We start from the raw sequence: 18,247 nt of genomic DNA, 5'->3' as shown, positions 1-18,247 counted from the left end.
CCTTTCCAGAACATTCCACTGTAAATACTTCAAGGGAGTCGCACTAATTTCCAGATTATCGATTAGCTCCCCATGATATTTTGGGACCAGTCACATCCTGTATTTGTCTTTTGAAAGCAGACTGAACAGAAGGTTGCACTGTGATTGGTATGGCAAGGGGTTCACTTGAGATAAAAACGGTGTTATTATTGGACAGACTTGCTGGGCTGCAGTGAGGGACCCTTCACCCTAGGGGGCGGTGTCGTGACCAGTGATTGTGTAACAGGGAGGCGCCATTGAGGAGGAGTGGCGGCTGACAGGACCAATGACAGAACGATGCCATTACAGGTGCAGTAGTTGAACGCCGATAGTTGAGTTTCTGATGAGAAGGTGTCTAGGGGCTGAAATGAGCTGAATGGTTTCAGGTAACAGTCGGTCTTAAACATGTCAAATGAATAGGGCTTTCCAGTTGGGGGTCTTCCTGTGCCTCCTTTCCCTCGGCGGGGTGGCAGTCGCCAACATACAATGACAGACTTGCTGAGTTGTGCGGCGTTAGCCCTCTGAAGAAAGCCACCCGAGAGGGAGGCATCCTCTGGGATATTATCTACTGTAGAGCCCTCGGCAGGATTCGGGTGTCCGAGAGCTCAGGGGTTTGACCAACAGACCGACTGGTGGAGGGGAGACACATGAGTGAACCTATAAGCCGACGTTGGGGGTCTCAACAGCCCTCATACTGCCATCCGACAGCCCCCGGCACCCTGCAATCTGAATGAAGCATACATTTCTTTATTTATTTATTAGCATTTCTAAAGCACGCAGCAGCCCTTAGGAAACGTGGTGCTGTTACAGAAAGTCTTGCTGGTTACAGAGGAACAAGCAGGAAAGAAGGCTTGGTGATTACATAACAATTAGCAGTTACAGTTTCATCTCCGAGTTTCATTGGACACAGACAACTTAGTTAGCATGAGTGTTGTGTGAGGCTAGTTGAATAGCGTGGTTTTGAGGGATTTGCGAAAGGAGAATAGAGAGGTGCTCTGAGTGCGTTGGGTAGGGAATTCCAGGGTTTGGGTGCTATGTGAGGAAAGCCAATGCCACCGGCGTTTGCTCTTTTTATAGGAGGAACGCGGAGCTGGTTGGCGTGGTGGCTTCTTTTTGGGCGGGTTGAGATGTCTATGAATATGATTTCTGATCGGTATGGGGCAGAGAGATTGATGCATTTGTGTGTAAGGGTGAGGATCTTGAAGTTGATTCTCTCCTTAACTGGGAGCCAGTGGGCGGCTCGTCTAGCCTGGGAGATGTGATCTCTTTTGGGGATGGATAGTGCAGCGCGAAGCACGTTGTTTTGTACTGTCTGGAGCCTGTTGAGTTTTTTTGCTGAGGTGCCTGCAAGGAGTGCCTTGCAGTAATCAAGTTTTGCCCCTATTGTGGCCCGGGCAATGGATAGGCAGTTTTGTGTGGTAAGAAAGGGTTTATGGCATTTATAAGTTTGGTAGTGTGAGCCGAGGCAGAGGAGATGGCGCTAACCTGTCTTGACATTGAGAGAGTCGAGTCAATGTAGACTCCAAGGGTCTTTACTGACGTGGAGACTGGTATGTTAGTGTTGTCGATGGCAAAGTGGTTGAATTTTTCGCTGAGTTTGGGTAGAATTTCCTTGGGGCCCAGAAGGATGATCTCGGTTTTGTCCCCATTTAAGCAGAGACCATTAACTGCCATCCAAGTTTAGATGGTGGTGTAGATCTGGAGGAGTGCTTCTGCATCTTGGTCGTAAGAGCCAGTGAGGGGGAGGAGGACTTGAGTGTCATCGGCATAGTTGGTGTAGGCATTGCCGAGAGCATCCAGCATGTTAAAAAGTGGCTTAGTAAACAAGTTATAAAGGGTAGGCGCAGTACAGGAACCCTGGGGAACTCCACAGTTGATGTTGGTGCGAGCTGCATTTGCCTGATCAGAGTACACCTTCATGGCCCTTCCTTCTAGGAATGAGGTTATCCATGAGGTGGCTTTATTTGAGAAATGAACTGCGTTAGATAGATGGGCAGTGAGGATGTTGTGGTCAACAAGATCAAACGCAGCGGAGAGATCTAGGAGAAGCAGGAGTGCAGGTTTGCCATTGTCCATTATTTTGGTGATTTGATTTGTTAAGTCTAAGAGGGCGGTTTCTGTGCCATGACCTTTGCGGAAGCCTGATTGTATTTTGCCTAGAATGGCGTTTGATAAAAGGTAATGTTGGATTTGGGTGTGGGCGGCTTTGTCTAGGATTTTGAGGAGGAAGGGGATGGTGGTGATGGGGCGGTAGTTGTTGGGGCATGAGGGGTCTAGGGTGGGTTTCTTATGGGTGGACGGACCCAGGCTTCTTTTAGGCTTTGTGGTACTATTCCTGAGGAGAATGAGGCATTAATGAATGCTGTGATAATGGGGATTAGTGCGCCGGCGCATTCTTTGATGATGGCCGGAAGGCGGATGTCCCCTTTACATGTGGATGGTTTGATGTGTTGGAGGAGGTCTGCAACTTCTGTTTCTGTGACTTCTCTGAAGATGATGAGAGGTTTTCGGAGGGGAGGGTGGAGGCGACCTGTCCTGTTTGGGGAGTGCTTTGCACTGAGCTTTAATTTTTTCTTGGCGCAGCCTAACTTTGTTGATGAGTGCTGCTTGAATGCTAGAGCACCAATCTTCATCTTTAAGGATTTCATCAGGTCTAGTTGCAGGGGTGATGAGATCTTTGAAGATAGAGAATATTTCCCTTGATTTAGAGTTGGCTTTGGTGATTCTGTGATTGAATGATTCTGATTTGGCTATGAATATAGCTTTTTTGTACGAGGAGATCTCTTTGAATTCAGCTAGGGTGGATTGGTTAGGCGTGGATTGCCATTTGGCTAGGGTTCGGCGTTTGCTGGTGCATAGAGCTGATAGATAGTTCTTCCCTGAACCAGGAGTTGGTGTGCATTGATTTTTTTTCTTTTTTATCCTCCAGTGGAGCTATGGATTTAATGGCTTGGGTGAGGGTGTGGTCATTGATGTTGGCAAGAGAGATGGGACCGTTGTCAAAGGGTGGTTTGAGTTCAGGGATGTCACAAAGAGGTAAGAGGTTGATCTTGGTTAGTTTTTTTGAGCTTTTGACTTTGGCAGATGGGGCATAGGAGAGCGCTTTGTGAGAAGGACTAGTAGGAATGGAGAATTGGATACAGAGGTGGTCTCTCCAGGGGTGGGCTGAGATATTAGTGATGGAGGAAGAGCAATTCATCACAGTCAATGGACGCTCCATTGACTGTGATCCAGTCAATGGAGCGTCCTTTGCAGTGGGTTGGTCCAGAGACTTTATGATTGAACCCTAAGTCTGTGAGTTCCTTGGCAAGTGAGGAGGCTGCTTTGTCCTTTGGATCATGCAGGCCGAGGTTGAGTTCACCTAGTAGGATGGTTTTGGTGGAGCTCTTTACGTTATTCCCTATGATTTGGAGGAGGTGCTTTTGGTAATCTGGGGGTGAACCTGGTCGCCGGTATGTGATTAAAATATTTATGGTACAATTGGGAGAAAGTGTTAGTTTCACAGTGAGGAGGTCAGCATTGTTCTCCCACTGTTGGTTGCAGAGTCTGATGGGCAGAGTATCCTTGGAGATGAGGTCTACCCCTCCTCCTTTGGATGTTTTGCGATCCTGTCTCAGGATGGAGTATCCTTGGGGGAGAGAAAGAGATATGGAGGGGCCTGATGCTTCATGGAGCCAGGTTTCGGTAATGGCAAGTAGGTCATTAATCGCCAGTGCGTGTGCCGGGAGAGAGCGGGCATTGATGAGGGCTCATTTAAGATCAGTGTTGGATGTAGATCTGTTGAGGGGGGGATTAGGGTGTGTCGTGGAGGCGGGGCTTGGGGGTGTGTTAACAGTGTGATTGGGAGGGTGGGTGAGTTTAGGGCTGGGTAAGATGTTTTGGATGTGGGGTTGGGTGGAGGGAGGCTGGCGGGGTGGTTGGTAAGTGTATGTCTGATGTGTGTGAGAGTACAGTGTTGCGTGAGAGCTGAGTCTGAGGTTTCTGTAGTGTAGTGTGGGAGGAGAGCAGCGGTGCACGGTGTTCAGCCTATTGCGTGCTCTCAGCCTGAGGAGCCTAGAGTGTTGGAAGGGCTTGTTATCAAGTTTGGCAGTGTGGGAGCTTGGACAGGTGTCTTGCATAAGGGTAGAGGTGGCGTGACTTTGAGGTGAGAGTTGTGTATGAGTGGGAGACATGATGCTGACTGGCCAGAGGGCGGGAGCGCGGAGTGTTGGTGAGAGGATAATAATGAGGTGAGAGGTGGTAGTGGTGGAAGAGCGTTTGCACGAAGGCGATAGTGCTAGTGTGTGGGTTCTAGAGGGACACACTTGAGTGCGCCGGCATAGTATCCATTCAGTGTGCATGGGAGGTAGGTACATAGAGAGTGGGGGGCGTGCTAACTAATGAGGTGGTTTGGTGCCTGAGGAAGGGTGCTGAGATGTGGGACCCACGAATTTGGCAGTTATGGGCTGTAGTTATGGTCAGTGTTAAGTAGGTGTGCGAACAGTGTGATACCATCAGTCGGGGTTAGAATCAATCAATGAAGTAACAGTAGTCAGTATAGTTAGAAATGGTTACAAATAGGCTAGATGGATGACTGGCCTGGCATACATAAAGAATGTTAGGCTATGCAGATAGCATGAGGACAGTACTAGCTAGGCCGTTCAGTAAAAATCATTAAATTAGTGTTTGCCAACGTATATGGTACTAATACAGAGTGCATAGGATGTACGAATTTGGCTTTGACTACATCAAAGGGCACTGTGGCGCAGTGCAATACTGTGCACGTTTCAGTGTGGGTAAGGCCAGCAATTTAGGATTAATACTTGCTAAACGATGAATTTACAGCAACAAAGCATGCGGTCTAAGATTGGTGCAGGTTTGTTCAGGCAAAATGAAATCAGTGTGGTGAATACATGGCAGCTTTGCCTAAGCGGTGCGGTCGCCGATACAGTATAGATGTGTTTCACATTCAGTACAAATGCAATGCATATGGAAATCTAGAGCTGCAGGTGGTAAGAGAAACAACGTTCCGGTAACGCTGTATATTAGTATTAAGAGTCATGGGTGGGCTGTAGCGTGCATGAGGCGGTGCTGTGACGTTGGCCTGGATCAGTTAACGTTTTTGGGTGAGGAGGGGAGCAAGGGGGAATGTTGCATAGATGGAGTGCGCAATTTTGAACTTACCGGCGAGAGGCTTAGAATTGGTGTGCTGATGGGGGGACGAGAGGCCAGTTGGGCAGCGTCGCCTCACTGGTTGCGCTTGGTCAGCTCAGTCAGCAGCCTTTGGTCCTTGGCCTTCGGTCATGAGTCCGGCTTCACCTGCCGGCAGGGTTCGATTAGAAGAAATGCCTTCTGGGCAGCCAATCAGCTGCTGGCAGACTGCGTTAGTGCGGAAGTGCAGGTAGGATCATAATAGAGCGGCCATTTTAGAATATAGTTACCCTCGTGGTTACTGATGGCGTCTGCTCTGAGGTTTGGACCAAATATGGTGCAAAATAGCAAAGAATGCACAGCACTGTGCTCGGTGCTGGTGAGGGTAGAATGCAGGGTCGGACTGGGACAAGAAATAGACCCGGACACCGAGAAAAAAGTGGCCCACCCCTCGCCTCAAAAAAGTGGCCCACCTCTCACCTCAAAAAAGCAGCCCTGAAACCATCATCCGTGATTTGCGTCAATTCAGGACTTTACAAAAAATGCTACTTATGGAGGGCTCATGTGTCTGTTACATTACAACACAACTCATAAAATAACATAACTTTGCATACAAGAATGGATTACCATATGTATCGTTAATATCTGTGTGTATAGATCCATATTGTCAAATTACTGTGAATGCAAGCAGACATCCAAGGCCAAATGATAATATGTTACTGTATAGCACTTATGCTTAAGCTCTTTTTTTTATAGAACACATATGCATACAATATCACCCAACCTGTGTTGGTACTCATTTATCGACCTCAGAAGGATGAAAGGCGGAGATGGACTTGCTGGGATTCAAACCTGCAACCTGCAGATCACACACGCATCACAGCAGCAAGCGCTCAACCCACTGAGCTATCATATCAGCTATAGTAAAATGAGCAATTAGTATCCACTGGATACCATTAAACTGGTAACTGAGATTTAACAGCAGACCAGTTAAATTCATCTGCAGGTCTGGTGCAAATTTGGCCGCATGTCAGCCTTGCGTGCACTACTTTTCAGGCTTCAGAGGTAGGGTGGCCAACTTTACAAAATGGTTTTGCAGGACACTTTAGAAGTGGTAGCCATTGAAAGCGGCCTGCAGTGCGCGTGGTTCCATATAGTGTGATTCCACCCTCTGCCCCCTTTCATCCACTTTTGGGGTAAATTAGTGGCAGATGGCATTTTAACACACATAGCACAAAAAGTGGTGGCACCATTATTGAAGCCCCTTACGAGCGGAGTTCCTGTCTGCCCATGCCCACACGCTAGTTCCTGTCTGCCCACACGCTTATCACAGCGGATTCCGGCGAGTAAATGGAATGCCCAAGAAATTGAACAACAGCATACAATAATTCTTGCATGAGTGTTGGGGATGCAGCCGTAAGGGCTGCATGTCTGGAGGCTCTCTCCGCTGAGGCTGCCAACTAGGTGCCAGGTGTAGTGGCAATGGCACTGGCGGGCACCAGCTCATTGATATCATGCACGCTGCTTGGGGGTGAGTTTTGAAGAAGATTCCCTGCATTCGCACGATTAATTCTTAAGGGAGAAAAGCTCCAGCAAGCCGCCCTCGACCCAAGCGTGAATGCCGCTGGTTTGCCCCTTATTAGGTCAACAAAGTCCAGCATAAGCGGCTATTCATTTAGCTAAATTGTTGACCTACAAGCTGCGATATATACGCATTAGATTCAGTTTGCCACTGTGTGCGCTGTGCAAAATTGGTTTGCACCGCCGTGCCCCAGAGAAAAATAATTTAGCAATTATGGGTGTGAAAGCCAGACTGGTTCACTCCATCCCACATTAAACCGGGAAAGTGGTCCAACATGGATGCACACCCGTTCCGTCTTAATGCACATTTTCTTTTTAAATAAGCCACATGAAACGCATCCCTCGGCTGGTAGCGATAACGGGGGCTTGAAATCATTGCTGTTTTCTTCCAGTAAAAAGCATCTACAATCACACGGGGGTGCAGGTTAGCGGGATAGCGGCTTAAATCCTCCCAAAATGGCAGGCTCCTGGTGGGCATCTAACGATGACCCATGCCAATGCCTGGCCGGAGATGGGGTGTAACGCATGACACATCGGGCCTGATTGACAGCGCGTTTTCAATGGGATATACCCATTGCAAAACGCTTTGTGAATCAGCCCCATTGTGTTCTCTTGGGCACATCTCTTTATCCAAACGTGCCCCTGAAGGGAAGTTTATCTCCCCTTACCCTGGACACCACAGGATGTGGGCTGGAAAACCAACACCGGCAGCACAAATCATATATGTCTTCATAATTTTAAAAATGACAACAGCAGCAGTAGCACTTGACTTTAGTTCTTACTTACTTTGCAGGGCACAAATTGAAGCTCGAATCCTTCAATGAGCCGACGCCACTCGGTGCCTGTCTCATACTCCCCTTGCACTGCAGATTGCTGGCCAGGCCTGCTGCTGCAGTCACACTGGTGTCTCCAGTCCCCAGCCTCCCCGGCAGCCTGTGCTTGTAACACGCACCGCACCCAGCCAGCCCAATGCGCATGCCTGGCGGCCTGGTGCCGGGTTGGCGGGACTCGGGAGCCAGGCCAGCCCGTGTTGATGAAGTGTGAAATTGACAACAGTCTTGAGTGCGCAGAACTTCTGTTTTGCATCGTCTTCGTCTCTCTCGCAAGAAATCTATTATGACACCCCATGACCCAGGCAGCCGCGAGGCCACCCCTGAGCGCAAGGCCTGGTGAAGTTTCCCCCCCCCACCCCCTTTGTGACAGCCCTGGCTGTCTCTGCAGAGATACACAAACTGGCTCTCTGCAGACCCAGACTGGCCCTCGGCGGAGAGGCGAGCAGAGTCTGTTACAAATCACTGGGAGGGAGCAGGCCGGGCTGCGGCAGTCCCGCCCAGCCCTGCCGCTCCCTCCCAGTGTTTTGTAGCACTGACTGCTGCTGGCGCCAGGGTGTCGTGGGCCAAGGCAGTTAGCCACCGGCCCGCCGCATTTATCAAAGAAAGGTAACACTTCAGTGTTACCTTTCTCTGCATCTGCGACTGGCCGGCGGCGGGGCTGCAATTGCAAAGGATCTGTAAGTTATTTACTTACAGATCCTTTGCAACTTGCATCCGCCCGGCGAGGCCGAGGCCCTGGGGGCTGGTTCTTGAAGTGTGAAGCCCACGCACGCCTGGGCTGAAACCGGCCCACGTGGGCTTCAGGAACCGGCCCCCAGGTCTCCGGCCTAGATTTTGCATCGGCCACGGGCCGATTGGCCGACGACCCAATCCGACGCTGGTAGAATGTAGCAACAACACCTGGATCTGTGCAGGAATGCGCCATAGTCGTCGTGTCTGGAAGGATTGGACCATAAATGTGATCCGATGCCAACCTCCACTGAGGTTGGAGGGGGCAGGCTGCTCCTGCAGCTCGAAATGCGGAACGAGCTCCTGCTTGCCCCGAGGGTGGCTGAAGCAGACGACACGGGTCCCATAAGCCCGTCACACCTCTAGCCGATGTGGCTCTCCTGGAAGAGCTGCCTGAGAGCCCTCGTAGGACACAACCTGCTTTCTCTTGATGGGGCATTTGAAATCCTTACTTCACTGCATTTTGTCTGATTCTGTTAACAAATAATTCTGCGTTTAGATTTTCCCTAGTGAGGGAACTTTCCAGAGGGCGGTTTCAAGTCCGACAACTCTCCAGAGGAAACGGGCGAATCACAGGTGTCCTCCACTGGTGTTTGCTCTGGGGTAATTGGTGCATTCTCTAAAGTGCTCCTGGTGTGCCTAGAAGCATTGGGGTACATATGGTTGTTGTTTGGCAAGAGTGTGGCACCATTCATCCTGTGTCAACAAACCTGGTGATTAAAGTCTTCATAGAGCGCCGTATATGGTCAGAAGAATTTTAAGCTCATTATTAGTGCTTATCTGCCTCCTGTGGCAGTCGGCCGGCATTAGACACTAAACCCTCCTTAGAACTTCAAATTAATTGATGAGCTACTGTACATAGGTCCTTTTAGATAACTCGATAAGTCATGACGCCTGTGTGAAATATTATTGACTGCCGACATACAGAAAGGCGAGAGTTTCATTCTGAGTTTCTGTCATTTATGACTATTGCAAAGCGATTTTACAGCTTCTAGGGCAGATGACTGACATCTTATAGTCACTCTTTCGGTAGCTGCTACCAAGCCCTCACTCCTTTAGGACAACGGACACGTGCCCTTGCTTACTGTCAGACAGGTCAATGGTATTGCTGGGAAGACCATTTTAGAACTCAGGTGGCTTATGACGCGCCCCTCTCCTATAACCAGAGGCACCGCCATATATCTCCCACACGGCTGTAGGGTTACAGATAAAAAAGGTTTGCACCTGACTATAAACACTCCAAGGGAGTGCCAACTATTTCCAGATAAATGACTACAAGCACTTCAACTGTGCCATTTTTTGGCACTACCAGCATAACAAAACACATTATAATATAAGATGATAAAAGGACGTAAGGTCATATCATCATAGTGCTGTAATATTGTCATAAAAATGAAAGGGAAACAGATAAATATGAAAAGGAGAAAGAGAGAAAGAAAGAAACAAAGAAAGACAAAAAGTAGTCAAAGCAGGATAGCTAAAAGGAATGAAATGTCGATAAAAAGGTTGTAATTGTAAAGAGCTTATACACAAGTGAAGTGCTTCAAAGCGCTTCAAGGCGGGAAGGGAGCGAGGGATCACAGTCGTCATTCTTAGGTCTTGAAGATTCCAAATGATCAAAAAACAATAACCAGCATACTAGTCAGAGGCATATCTACTAGTATAAGTGCATGACAAAGTGTGGAGGGAGAAGGCGGGGGGGGGGGTGGGGTGAGAAAGGAACGTACAGTACAATAAACTACAGTGCTAGGCCTGCCTGGGGAAGGGAGACAGAGGGAGGACCGGACAGACTTGCTAGGCCTAGTGCATTCAAGTTCGTGAAGTGCACAGAGACAGGAAGTGCGAGGGACGGGGAGGGGGGACAAGTGCGCCTAGTCCAGCAGGGGCCAGAGTTAAGTGCAGCGTCCCAGAGGCAAGTGCAGGACTGGCAGGGGGAGCCTGGGACCTGTGGGGCTCTGGAGGTGTACACGGCAACCAGTCAGCGGGCTGAGCAGGTTGGGGAAGAGAAAGAAGGAGGGAAAGAAGTGAGGAAAGAGGAAGTTAGGGGAGGGGGAGAGAGAAAGAGGAAGAGAAAAGGAACGTCTTGAGGAGTTTCCAGGAACTTAAGGTGGCCCGGTTCAAGAAAGAGAGAGGCAGGCAGGCTGTTCCAGAGGGAGGCACCTGCAGAGGATAGGGATCTACCCCCAAATCTCTGTTTGGATAAACGTCTCACCCGCAGAAAGTTGGAGGAGGCTGAACGGAGGGCTCTAGATGGGGAGTCTTTGGGAAGAGAGCATTGTAGATAGAAGGGGCCCCAGCCCCAGAAAGCCTTGTGGACTATGCAGAGAGACTTGAACTTGATCCTTGCAGCCACAGGGAGCCAGTGGAGCGATTTCAGCGCCAGAGAGATGCAGTCCCTGGGCTTGAGGCCAAGGATAACTCCTGCAGTTTTGTTCTGGATAAGATGAAGAAGTCGGATAATAGATGTAGGAAGATTGAGAAAGAGACTGTTCCAGTAGTTCAGTCTGGAGAGGGCCAGGGCTCTGGAGCCTCTGGGGGAAGGTGAGACAAGGTAGAATATCTGAGGAGGTGCAGCTGGTAGAGAGATTTTTTGGACATGTCAGAGATGTGAGAAGAGAAGGAGAGAGTAGAGTCAAAGATGACTCCCAGATCTTTTGCCTCACCGGTGGGTGGGGGCATAGGACCAAGGGAGGCTGACCAGAGTGAAAGTGGGAAAGCGGGAGCTTGTGTCCCAATGAGGACGATCTCTGTCTTGCTGCCATTGAGGCAGAGATAATTAGCAGCACACTAGGACTGAATTGCTGACTGACAGTCTGGAATGAGCGAGGAGGAAGAAGAGGCAGAGGGTTGCCTGAAAGAGAGCTGCGTGTCATCCGCATAACACTGAAAGTTGGAGGTGAAAGCAGAGATCATGTGGGACAAAGGGGCCAGGTAGACATTGAAAAACCACGGGGATAGATTAGATCCTTGGGGAACACCACAAGTAGAGAGAGTGATAGCGGAGAGAAAGGACTCAAGATCTACCTGGAAAGGACGGTCAGAGAGAAAGGACGCAAGCCATGCCAGAGCCCGATTTGTGATGCCCAGGGTATTACAGAGAAGGGAGATCAGGATGTTGTGGTTTACTGTATCAAAAGCAGAGGAGAGGTCAAGGAGAAAGAGGGCAGATAGATAATTATAGTCAAGGCTTGCAAGCAGGTCTTCATGCATGTTTAGAAGAGCAGTTTCAGTGCCTCTGGATGCTCTAAAGCCAGACTGATGGTCATGAAGACAACCAACAGATTTGGTGTGGAGGGTAAGATGTGAGATAGCCAACCTCTCCAGGAGTTTGCCCAGGAAAGGAGTGATGGAGATCGGGTGATTGTTTGCCAGAATAGAAGGGTCGACAGATGGTGTTTTGAGCAGAGGGTGCACAAGAGAATGCCTGAGAGAAGTGGGAAAAACTACAGTGGCAAAGGAGAGGTTGCAGAGGTCTTCCAAGGCTGGAGCTAGCGAGTCAATGTTGTCCTTGATGGTTTTGGAGGGACAAGGATCCATGTGTTTGGAAGAGGCTTTCATAGATTGGACTTGTCTAGAAACCTCCTCAGGTGTGACAGGGAAAAGGGAGGAGAGAAGAGGGGGCAGGGTGGGGGCGGCCAAAGGGGGCCCAGGAGATGTTGGTGCACGAGTGTGTGCGGAAGTGAGTGAGGTCAGGATGTCCTGTGTTATGGTGGTGAAGTGTGCTGCCAGTGCCCCGCAAAGGGCCTGAGTGGGTGCAATAGAGGATGAGGATGCAGAAGGGTTGGCCAGCTCCTTACAGACTTTGAAAAGATTGGCCGTGTTGTTGGATGCCGCGGCCAAACTTGACCCGGATGCAGAGTCTGTATTGCCTTTGCAGAAGGCGGCAGGCCAGTTTATCAGAGGGTGCACCTGAAGATCCCCATTTCCTTTCTGCTGTCGTGCACGTGCGTTTAAGGTCAGCCAAATCATAGTCATACCAAGAGTTGCACTTTTTGGGAGGCTTCAGTCGGACCCTCATGGCAGGGGCAAGGATGTGGAGAGCATTGGAGTTGGAAAGGTGAAAGTTAGAGAGGGCTGTGTTAGGGTGGGAGTCAGCCGCAGGAGTAGGGGGAGGGGAGTAGGTTGAGGCAAAGGCAGCCACTGACACTTTTTTCTTGGGTCGGAAGACCTTGTAAGTGGGAGGCAGTGCAGGGTGTGCCGGTGCTAAAGGAGAAGAACGTTTCAAGTGAGGGGAGAGAAGAGACTGATCAGTCCATGAGAGTGAAGTAGTGAGAGGGATAGTGAGTGGGATGTCAGTGGAGATGAGAGCATCCAAGGTAAGGCCAGCCATATCCATCGGACCAGAGGGTAGAATGGAGAGAAAGAGCCAGTCGCTTAGGTTGTGGAAAGCTCCTGAGCAGTCAGGAGAGTCAAGATGGATGTTGAGATCCCCCAGCAGGAGGAGTTGGGAGGAGGAGGAAAGGAGAGAAGAGGCCAGGCCAGCCCATTCAGAGAGGAAGAGGGTGGACTGGCCCAGCGGCCGATAGAAGGTGGCCAGAGTAAGAGAGGAGACAGGAGAGAGAGCTTCCACACCTGGCATTCGAAAAAGGAATATGCCTGAATGGGAATGGTGGAAACAGGGATCCACTCTGGAAAGATCACAACAACTCTCCCTCCTGATCTGTTAAGCCTGGGCTCAGAGAGGATGTTGTAACCTTCAGTGAGAAGTGTGTCAACACTCATGACAGAGCTGACCTTAAACCAGGTCTGAGTGAGAGAAAGAACATGAACGTCCAGGTGTTCAAGGAGGTGGTAGATATCACAGGAGTGCTTGACTGCAGAGTGAGAGTTAAGTGTGGCAACGTGGAGCAGATTGCCATTTTTGAAGGACTTACGTAGGGAGGGTGCAGGCGACAGAGATCCCACCCATAAGCGGCACGGATGCCAAAGAGATAGAGACAAGAGAAGGCAGAGGGGCCGAAGGGAGTACAGGCAAGGGGAGCCGGCACAGTAATAGATGGCAAGGGCGCCAGTGAAGGAGGGGCCTCACAAGGCAAGGGAGCCCCAAATGCGCAAGCAATGTGTGGCCAGGGCACTAGCGTGGGAGAGGCTGACAAGGATGTCAGTGCTGAGTGTGTGGGCAAGGGAGCCAGGATAGTAGAAGACATAAAAGGAGCCATAGTAAGACCGGCGGTGTGACCAGGTGGAGGCAAGGAGACCAAGGTGTGCCTAGCAGGCAAGGGAGCCAGAGAGGTCGTAGGTGCAGTTGGCAAGGGTGCCAGTGAGGAGAAAGGTGGAAAGATGATAAGGCGAGGGAGGAGCCTATCAAAAAGAAGGAGGTTGGTTTGAGGCCCTTTTACCAGGACGGTACCATTACGATAGACATTTATGATGACCCTGGAGGTCGAGGAGGAGGCAAGAAGGACCTCCCAGCGGGTGTCACCATTAATGTGAGAGGAAGAGTAGGGAGAGAGCAGAACAACCATATGAAGAGTCCATAGGTTGGGGGAAGGAACGACGAAGAGGATGTCCATGAGAGTCTCTGTGGTGGAAGCACTGACGTAGGTGTCAGCGATAGGAAAGCCTGGATTGGAGCTAAGTGTGTCCTTCTTAAGTTTCTTCCTGCCCGACTTGGTGAGCGGTGAAGGATAGGAGATAGAGAAACAGTTGGAGAAGATAGGAGAGATAGAGAGCGCAAAAATGAGGGGGGCGCACAGCGTGCTACACTTAACAGGCTGAGGCACACAGGAGGGTGTTAACAGGAGGGCGCACGTGAACAAGGAGACACAATAGAAATGGAACAGGGAAACACAACAGGAATGGGAAGAAACAGTGGGAGCTAAAGGTACGGGGGACAAGGAAGCAGGGGCAGAAAAAAAAAACAGAGAGCGAGGAGTAAGTAGGATTTTTAACTAGCAGAACTAGACAAATGCAGGAAAAAAGCACACCTAAATTCAATTTTTTAACTGTCACAGTCACATAAACACTTAATGCGACCAGATGCCGTTGGGCCAGCTGCACTTTACAAATAAATAAAATACAAATACAAATACTTAAACAGTCACTTAGACTGTTTTTAAATTAACAGTCACAGGTTGATAGAAGGAGAGAAAGATGGATGAAAACTATAGAAAATGAAACTAAGAGCAGAAGACATAAGAGAAAGAGAGAGAAAGCAAGCAATGAATGGATAGAAAGAAAGAGATGGATTGAATGAAACTAAGAAGAGATAACAATTTAAAGAAAGTGTAATATACCTGGTTAGGTAGCTTCGAGGAAGGACACAGACTCAGGTTACACATTTTACTCATGATTGTATTAAAGAATATAGATAAGGCCTATCTTTCCCTACTCTAAAATGCTTCCATAACTAACAAAACTAAGGTGCTTGTCTGTCACCAGTGATTGTTGGAATTGAAGAACTGTCCAGCTCTAACCTATCTGGCCCTTCCATTACTATTATCATCTGAAAGATAGGAGAGGGCCTCCCTTCTCCTGAGGTTTTTTGACTTGTCTCTCGACAACTCTTCAATAGATGATCTTAAGATTGTCTCTGTAATCACTTTTACCCATTCATACAGTTCCTTTAATGTGTTCTTGACTTTGGGGTTCTTTTCCTGTGCTTCCGTTTAATGATGGATCCTTCTCTCTTTCCTTGGGTTGTTTTTCCAACAATTTGTTTTCCCCTCTTATATTTCTGAAAAGTTCATTTTCCTTGAACCTTTCATCCTCAGCTTCCTGATATATTGTCACAAAGTTTGAATCCTTGTTAAATTCCTGTTTTAGGACTGACATTTCTCTATAGTTAATTTCACATCCTTACTGTTCATGGCCTGTAAGAATGTCATTGGGCCTCATTACGAGGTTGGAGGTAGACTTGCCGTTTTTACCGGCCAGGCTATCTCTATACCGGCATGAAAATCCGGCACCCGCGAATGGGCAATTACTGGGGTATTCTGGCCTGCTGGATCCAGTAATTGCCCTTTCGCGGGTGCTGGTGCCGGTATATCCCCATTCCCATTTCAGCCCCATAGGGCTCAATGGGAATGGGGATGCCTGTAGCACCGGCACCGTTCATAACGGTGCCGGTGCTACAGGCTTGCTGTACTCGCGGGTGCCTTTCATTCCGCCAGGGCAGACCTGGCAGAATGAAAGGCACCTGCGAGCACAACTCGGAGTTTGCCGGTCCGGTAACAATGGTACTGGCAAGCATACCGGTACCGTTGTTACCGGACCGCCAACCTCGTAATGAGGCCCATTGTATTTTCCCTTGTTCCCTCCGTTGCCTTGAAGCGCTTTGAACCACATTGTGTATAGGCGTCATATAAATAGACTATCATATCATATCATATCCCTTGGATCTGCTTTACAATCAATTGGAACAGTTCCAACACCTTCGTTTTGCAGGTTTCTTTTTACTATTCTTCTTGTATTTTCGCTCTCCTCACCTGTGTCGAGTAGGAGTGTTATAATAACGATTCTCAGTGTCTCTTATTGCATCTAGGTTCTCGTTACTACGACAAGTATGAGCCTTCCAGAAATAATTCTCATTCACTCCAATTGTATCTTTACTCTCGAGACTATGACGAGTAGGAGCAGCCCAGTAATGATTTCCATGAGCTATTATTATATCTTTACTCTCATGATTGTGACGGGTAGGAGCCGTTCAGTAATGAGTTCCATTCACTCTTATTATGTCTTTACTCTTTAGACTGTGTCGAGTATGGGTAGTCCAATAATGATCCACACTCTCTTCACCGGGTCTCCCGTTATCCCCTTTAGCTTCTGTGTTGAGGGTTAAAGTCACCAGGTTCTTAACAGGTTCAGGACATGTTTTCTTTTCTTCCTTTCTGGCGTCTTGTGTCTCTCCAGCAGTTTCTCTTTCCTCGTTTCTTTTTTGTTGGCATTCTATTATCTTGGGTTTCCACTTGTCCCGAGTTCGCTGTATGCGAATGGTCTTGGCGTAGTTAATTGGACCTCCGGTCCACCACGAACATCCCATGGTCACCCCACCACTCTGTGTGTCTCTCTCTCTCTCTCTCTCTCTCATCTCCTTGGGACGCTGTGCACCCTCTTTCTTCCCTGCTGTGCTTCTGGCTACCAACCGTAGCATTTCTGACAGCTGTGTGATCTGCACAACTGCAGAACACTGCATGTCTTGCCTCAGCTCCTCATAGCCAACGTGTGTGTCCTTTCGAATCTTGCAGGCTGTCTTTTCAGTTGCCCAGACGCCTTCCCTTTTGGGATGACATAGCTGGAGGGCTTCCCCTGTGTAAGAAGCAATAGAAAATGACAAGAGATGAATATAAAGATGAGAGAATGATACAACGAAAGTGAAGAAAGCAAAAGGTGTGCCAATAAGAACAAAAGAAGGAGGAAAGAGAAAGAAGAGACAGAGCAATGCAATATCAAAGCAAACTTGCTTCGGGGAGGCACTTATTGTAAACAGTCATCTGTAGTAATAATGTATCGCTGTATTTCAGAATTGGAGAGTATGCTTCCAGCAATCAAGTCCGCTAATGATACATTGTGATCCAGTCCTGTTGGCTACCTTGCCTGGTGTGTTTGTGAGTGATGGGCTTTCGTTTGTTGTGGATGTGGGATGGGGATTTGAGGTGCATGGATTTGTAAACAATGCAGAACCCTTCAAAAACAAACATCTAAAGTGTGGGGCACCAGTGAAGTTGGGAAAGTGCTAGGGTGATGTGTGAGTGTTTGGGTAGGTGCAGGAAGAGTCTTGCCACTGTGTTCTGTTTGGCTTGCAGTGGGGTGGGAGTGCTGCTGCAGATTCCAGGGAAGAGACCATTCCCATAGACTTGCTTGGACAGAACTAGTACTTGGACTGCATTGAGGAAGTCAGGAGGGGGAACTATGTGTCTTATCTAGTAGGAACACTATTGTTTGTCTTCTTCCCTGTTCACCCCCCTCCTACACTTCCCCTCCTCCCTCTCCCCTCTATTCTGTTACTGCACTTGCATGCTCCCAATTGTCCTATGACCTTGTGGGAACGTTATTGCTTGTCTTCTTCCCTGTGCCACCCCTAACTTTCACTTTCCCTCCTCCTCCTCCCCTGCATTCTTGTTAAGGCACTTGCACAGATCCGAATGTCTCAAGACCTAGTAGAAACAGTATTTTTTTTTTTTCTCCCCTAACCTCCCTCTCCCTTGTCTTGATGCACTTTGAAACATTTGGCTGTATAAGCACATTATAAATACCCAATAAATAAAATATAATCTTGCATAGGAGGTGTAGTTGTAGGCAGCATGTTTTGGTGATGTAAGCTATGTGGTGCGTGATATTAAGGTGAGGATGGACAGTACATTTGGCAGGGATTTTACAGGCATGGAGAGAGATATGCAGGGGTTGTTGATGGCATGTTATTTGATCTAGGGCGTGTGGTCAGGTTTTTGCCTGACAGGGGTGGGTGTCAGATGAGGGGGTATTCTGTTTCGGAGGGGTGAAGTTTGAGCAAGTGGATGGCCATCTAGAGGTGCTGATGGATAGACAGCTTTTGGGGCGTGGAGTTGTCAGAGGGGTGAAATTTGCAACTTGCAACTAGATTTGTGCATCGTCTGCGTATTGATGGAAATGGACTTGGATTTTGCAAGGATCTGTCCAAAGGAATCTACATATAGGTTGAAGAGGAGGGGAGAAAGGGAGAATTCTTGGAGAATGCGCTTCTTGACTTGGGAGAGATTGGCTTGATAAGGGGGCATGGGGAGAAAGTGCTTCCTGTCAGTGATAAAGGGGGTGAACTTGTTGAGAACAGTACCTGAGAGTTTCATCCTGTGGGATAGGATATTTAGTAGAATGATGGGGTCGATGGTGTCAAAGGCTGCAGAGAGATTGAGGAGTACGAGGAGAGCAGTGTGTTTTTTGTCGATGATACTGTGAAGGTTATCTAGAATGTGAAGTGTGGTGGCCTCTGTGATCTGGGTGGGTCGGAAGCCAGATTGGAAGGGGTTGAGAAGGTCGTT

At 48.7% G+C, this 18,247-nt stretch overlaps 1 protein-coding gene and 1 long non-coding RNA gene across 2 annotated transcripts in view; one reads left to right on the top strand and one right to left on the bottom strand.

Annotated features, from left to right (window-relative positions):
- The window catches only part of LOC138569161 (uncharacterized), a 371,203-nt gene extending 365,925 nt beyond the window's left edge, over window positions 1-5,278 (bottom strand). The window contains exon 1 of the long non-coding RNA XR_011303159.1: window positions 5,182-5,278. This is a non-coding gene — a long non-coding RNA (uncharacterized lncRNA). The remainder of the gene's footprint in view (window positions 1-5,181) is intronic.
- LOC138569160 (serine/threonine-protein kinase SBK1-like) overlaps window positions 1-18,247 on the top strand; it is an 849,071-nt gene that overhangs the window by 41,466 nt on the left and 789,358 nt on the right. The gene's annotated exons all lie outside the window — the stretch shown is intronic.

Source organism: Ambystoma mexicanum, chromosome 2q, assembly GCF_040938575.1.
Source record: "Ambystoma mexicanum isolate Mex_15411 chromosome 2q, UKY_AmexF1_1, whole genome shotgun sequence".
Lineage (NCBI taxonomy): Eukaryota > Metazoa > Chordata > Amphibia > Caudata > Ambystomatidae > Ambystoma > Ambystoma mexicanum.
This window is presented reverse-complemented; position numbering and strand designations above follow the sequence as displayed.